Source organism: Rhinopithecus bieti, unplaced genomic scaffold, assembly GCF_001698545.2.
Source record: "Rhinopithecus bieti isolate Rb0 unplaced genomic scaffold, ASM169854v2 scaffold_12484, whole genome shotgun sequence".
Taxonomy (NCBI): domain Eukaryota; kingdom Metazoa; phylum Chordata; class Mammalia; order Primates; family Cercopithecidae; genus Rhinopithecus; species Rhinopithecus bieti.
In genome coordinates, this window is record NW_016807126.1 from 103,098 (window position 1) to 109,098 (window position 6,001).

The following is a 6,001-nucleotide window of genomic DNA, read 5'->3' on the forward strand; positions in this document are numbered from 1 at the left end:
TAAGGAACAACTGAGGTTCTGGAATCCCAAAATGTCCGTGCTTGGGGGCTCAGAGGGTGTTACAATAGGAGAGGGGCCTGTCAGGAGGAGAAACTTGCCTAGCTATTGGCAGCCCCCGGGGTACTTCCCACCCCTGACCCATCGGTTTGAGGATGATGGGGAAGATTTCTCTCTTCTGTTTTCTCTTTGCAACTGCTTTGGGCTTGCTAGGACCCCTGCCTGGATTTTCTGGGGACTGAGAGGCCCTGGCCAGATCTGGCTGGGGGCAGATGCTGGTCCTGGGGGTCCCTAGAGCGGGTGGAGGGGCTTTATCCCCAGGCCTCTGGACAGGCTCTTGTCCAGGTTCCAGTTCTGTGGACTTGCATCTTTTGCCATTGGGCTGTTGGATCCAGCATCTTCTTGCTGGATCTCTGTGAGTGGAGACAGATACGACCCTGGTAGTTCCTCTGCCCTTAGAGGCCCAGCTCCCCTTCGATGCCCAGGCAGGCAGGTTCTGGCACTGGGGACCTGCATGGTGGATGCCACTGGACCAGAGGTCTGGGTGGGTGGCCCGAGCCTGACCCCGCTGGGGACACAGTGTGGGGGACAGAATCTGAGTCTACTCCATGTTCTTGGGGCAACCTCGGCCAGGCATGAATGGTTGGGATCCCCACCACCCAAGCCTTGGCCAGCTATCTCTGAGATGGGACACCATCTGCCCAATGCGGTGACTGTGTGGAGCCTGGGAGGTCAGTGTGCCACAGGTGTCAGGCCATCTGGCCTGCAGTGATGCCTCTGTGTTCAGTGGATCCTGGGGTCTGGGCTGCTATGGTAGAGGTGCAGCCCTGCCCCTTGGCTCGCATTAGGCACCTCCTGGTTGTGCATCCTTGAAGAAAAGCTTGAAATGTGCTGATGGAACCCCCCCCCAGAGGGGACTGGGACGCCTGCAGCTACCTCCTGGGTGCCCTGGAACCCAAGTCCTGGAAGCTGCTCCGAGTAGGGACTGAGCCTGGAGTCACACTCTGGCCTCCTCCCAAGCTCTTGGGCACTGTCTTCTGATCTGCTACCTCCTCCCTAGGGACAGGGGTCCTGGGGGGCCTGGTGAGATTTCTGTGAGGGTTTGGATTCCTGGGGATGGGGTGAGTGTCCAATGAGGGGTGTCCTAGAGGCTGGGAGGTCCCAGGGCAGGGCCCTCAAACACTGTTTCCAGGCTAGGTAAAGCGTCAGGCCCTAATTCAGCCAGATGCTGCTCTTGCGGAATGCACTCTGGAGACAGCTTGTGTTTTTCTGCTGTGGAAACTCCAAACTTGGCAGGAGTTTCGAGCTCCCTCACCAGGGGCAGGGCAAGTGGGTGCAGCTACACTTCTGGGTGGGCAGATCGAGGAGCTGGATAGGGAGCCAGGAGGCCTGTCCACATAACCCTGCAGAGGCTCACAAGGCAGGAAGGGACATCAGCATTCACTCAGCCTTGATCAGGTGAAAGAGAAATAATTATTCAGGGAGTAAGAGGGTATCTATTCATGTTTCCTATCTGAATCTTCTTTCAATTTTTACTTCTCCATGTGTTTTCTCCAGGGCACCAAGCATCTAGGGTGCCAGGCCCTCAAAGGGGAAGTGCTTGTGTGGGTGTATGTGTGTATGTGTGTGAGCATGTGTGTGAGGGTGTATGTGTGTTGGTGTGTACATGTGAGTGTGCATTGGAGGCAGGGATAGCGTGTGTATTCTAGCAGCTTCCTTATCTAAAAATCTCTTACGTTTTGTCAGTTTACACAATCATTATTAATGCCCCATTTTGCAGATGTGGAAATTGAGGCTCAGAAATGTAAGGGGACTTGCTGATGAGTGGTCTTTTCTGTTTTCCCGGGCTGCTGCCCTTCTGACTCCAGCCCTGAGAGGTGACAACTGCCTTGAGGAGCCCCTCTGGACCCTGGACCTGCATGGGTTTCCTCTGGCCAGAGCAGGTCCCTTCCTGACTGTGGCAAGTTTCGGGCATGCAGAAGGCTGCCAGGGTCCTCTAACAGGGTGACTGGCCCAAGTGCTCAGTCCGGTGCAGCCTCAGTACTCGGGTCATCATGGTGATTGTGGTGGAGTGCAGCCACAGCCCTGCCTCATGGGGGTCGAAGACTCGTCCCCGAATCTTTTCTCTGGGCAAACCCAGCTGTGGCCCACCCACTTCACCCCTTGGACACACCCAGAAGACCCCACCTGGTTCACCCCTTGAAGAAGGAATCAACCCTTAGCCCTGAAAGGCTCCCTATGGCTCAGCTTCAGGCCTGGACTGGCTGTCAAAGGTGATTAGAATTCATGTGGGAATGACCGCTCATAGGAAGCAGATGCCATGAGTATGCGTGTGTATATAAGTGTGTGTGAAAGTGTATATTTGTGTGTATATGTGTGAGCATATGTTCATGAGTGTGCATGTGTGTACATGTGAGTGTATATTCCTGAGTGTGTGTGTGTGACTGTGTGTACAAAGTGTTGGCAACTACGACCAGATGATGGCTGAGCCCTGTGTGGGTTGTAAACATTTGCCACAGTCCATACCCTTTGTCACGTGAAAACATTACTACTTGTAAGTGAGGAGAGTGAATGCCAGCAACTCATGGGGACTGTTGTGGCTGGGGTGTGTCTTTAATCATTTCAGTCCGCCAAGGTTTTTGCACCACTGTGTTGAGAGCTGTGGGGATCACAGAGACATACAGGGCACAGCCTGACCCCCAAGGGTTCCCTGACTTGTTGGAGAGGCAGCTATGCAAGGCCCAAATGCAGTGTGCACAGTGAGTGAGGCAGATGAGAGGTAGGTTCCTCCGGGGACTTTGAGGAATGTTGATGGTTGATGGAGAGGGTTTTTAAGCTGGATCTTTAAGGGCGAGTAGGAGTTTTCCACTGCATGAGAAGAGTGTCATAAGCAAAAGCCCAGCGATATGCAAGAACATGGCTATGTGGGTCAGGTGGGACTGAAAGTGTGAGCAGGGCTCAATTTGGGGAGGCAAGAGGGGATGGTTTGGGGATGAAGGTGTCTGCAAATGCACATTATTTAAGTCATTGATGGCTTCTCTCATGGGGCCTCTGTGTAACTTGCTCCCTCTAGCCCATTCTGATTCCAGAACCACTCTGCACTGGGTGCCATGCAAGGCTCTGGGAGACAGTGGGAAGGGAGCCGCTGTTTCTGCCCTGCAGGAAAGGGAGAGACTGTCCATATCAAAACACAACACGGAACAAGGCAGCTGCTATTTGTACAGTGGCCTTAACAGAGGCACTCCTGTGGGTTGCAAAGGGTCGTCAATGGAAGTGTGAATTCTTTTTGGCCACCTCACCCCTGACTATTCAGCAAACAAAACCTGGGAGTTCACAGGGTTTGCACTGAGGGCAGCTATTAGAGGGTAGCCGCCTTTATCCTTGGCAGAGGATATCCTGCGAGGGTCTATGGGACCTGCCACTGAGGTCACTGTGGTGGTAGCTGTTGACCTCATTCACTGGAGGCTGAGCTTATGGGAGTATCTTGTTAAGGAGCAGGTGACCTTTATTCCCTGCAATTGCCCCATGTGTGGTCTGCAAGCCAGTTCTCATCATTGAGGAGTGGAGTTGCCAGGGTCTGCAGAAGTCATGTTGCCAAAAGGGGAGATCTCTAGAACACAGATCTGCATCTCTGTCAGGCCCTGGCAATTACTCATAGCACCTGGGGCAGTCCAGGCAACGTGGGAGCCGAGCAGCTGCATCATGAACGGGGTCCTTGAGGACTCTGACTTCCATCTGAAGAGTGGTTGTGCGGAATTGAGAAGGAAATCTCCTGACCCTGTCTGGCAGGTTTCTGAAGGCCTGAGTACAGCGTGCTCTAAAACAGGCTTCAAGTCCACGCTGAGACTCAGCCCTGAGGACGTGGCCAGTGATGCTCACTTAGGGCTCTCCTGTCCTTACTCACTGGGGGAGGCATTTATTGATGAAATAGATTTTGACTTCTTCAACTGATGGGATTTTGTGCACTTTTAAGATCCCAGTGGGTTGGAAAGGCTTTAAGAGCCCATGGAATTTCTTCTCATATATATAAAGTGAAAAAGTAGAATATAAAACAATGTAGAGGACCTGCTTCCGAAATGACATGAGAACTTCATGGACCAAACAACCATAACTAGTGCAAATCATAAAAAAACCCTAGACAACTGTTTAAAGTCTCTGGAAATTGTCTTAAGGCTACACAGCAAATGAAACATTTACTAAAGAAAATGTGTCAAATCTGGATAAGAACAGGAACATCTGTAGCACTGGAGCTGTGACTGGTTCACCTGCCCTTCCCTGCCCCCATCCCAGAGTCCCAGAAGACAGGGCTCCCTCTCTCCAGCTCCCAATCAAGGCATCTTGACACGATGCCCCTGGGAGGGGCAGGTTGCCAGCACTGCTCACCTCCACCGCAGCTCTGCGCTGCAGAGACCGAGCTCCAGGCAGGAGTGAGGAATTGGCTTCCAACAGGTCCTTGAGAAGGCGAGGCACTCCTTGTCTACAGCCTCATCCCTGCCTGCTGAGAGCCATGCACTGGGCAGCTCCTGGCCCTCCTGATGCCCACTAGCACAGCAGCCCATGAGTGCCAGCGCACACTCAAATCCCCCAGCTCCGTGAGACTACTGGATAAGGTTCCAGGAAGTGTGAGAGTTCGTGGGCGAGAGGAGTGGGCCGGAGGGTGGGGGCTTGGATTTCCCTGAGGGGTGCTGAGGAGTGAAGTGGGCTGGCCAGAGGCTGCTGGCCCAGGCCGTTTTACAGAAAGCAACGGGAAATATGGGAAGGGTGTGTTAGGGGTGCAGGTTGCATGATGGGAGCGGCACATGGCAGAAGCGAGGGATCTTGAGGGATCTTGGGCAGGAGGACCAGCCCTGCCTCACCCCATGGGTGGGGACAGTGGCGGGGATCTGGGGGCATCCTCTTCAACTCCAGCTTCCTGTTGATAGGTCTGTCAGGGGATGGAGGGCTCCTCCCTCGCACAGGCATCTCTGTTTCCTTCAGGCCCTGGGCCAACCTCCGCCTCTCTTGGTGGTTTCTGCTCTATTGGCCATCGAGGCAGCATGACCCTTCTTCACTGAGTGGGAGAATGTTCCGTCCTGACCCCCCGCTGCCAGGGCTGTGAGCTCTGTGTCCATCTCTGTTCACACAGAGAAGCCGGCTGGCATTCCAAGGTACTGTCTTAACCCTGATGGCCACTTCTCTGCAAGCCCCTACAGACCTCCCCTCAGTGTCCTTGCTTGGACTGGCCTGTGCTCGTGCGTCACAGGCATTGTGTCCAGGTGTCCTGTGATGGATGTGTTAGCTTTGGTTACATGCCTGGCACATGCCGAGACACAGCGATGGAGCAGCCACCCTGGAGGGCGCACAAGACCTGGTACCAGGGAGCAGAAGTGGGGGCCGAATATGTAGAGCCTGCTTTGGGGTAACTGAAGGGAAGAAGGAAAGCAGGACCACAGGAGCATGGGGCCTGCACTGTTACCCACCAGAAAACTGCCTGATGTTCAGGAGGTCCACTTCTGGCCATGGTTACCAAGGAAGCAAGTTCGAGGAGAGAGCTGGTTGAAAATAACTTCCTGCTGGGCGCGGTGGCTCATGCCTGTAATCTCAGCACTTTCGGAGGCCGAGGCAGGCAGACCATGAGGTCGGGAGATCGAGACCATCCTGACTAACACGGTGAAACACCGTCTCTACTAAAAATACAAAAAATTAGCCAGGCGTGGTGGTGGGCGTCTGTAGCCCCAGCTACTCGGGAGGCTGAGGCAGGAGAATCGCTTGAACCTGGGAGGTGGAGGTTGCAGTGAGCCAAGATCATGCTACTGCACTCCAGCCTGGGCAACAGAGCAAGACTCCTCAAAAAAAACCAAAACCAAAACCAAACCAAAAACAACCTTCCTGTCCTTTTTTTCTTTTTTTATCTTTTTTTTTTTTTTTTTTTTTTTAAATCAAATTCAGTTAAAATTGGATTCAGTCAAGTTGAAATATCGTTGAAATGAATCCGGCAAACGGAGGGTGATCAGTCTGTGCCGGG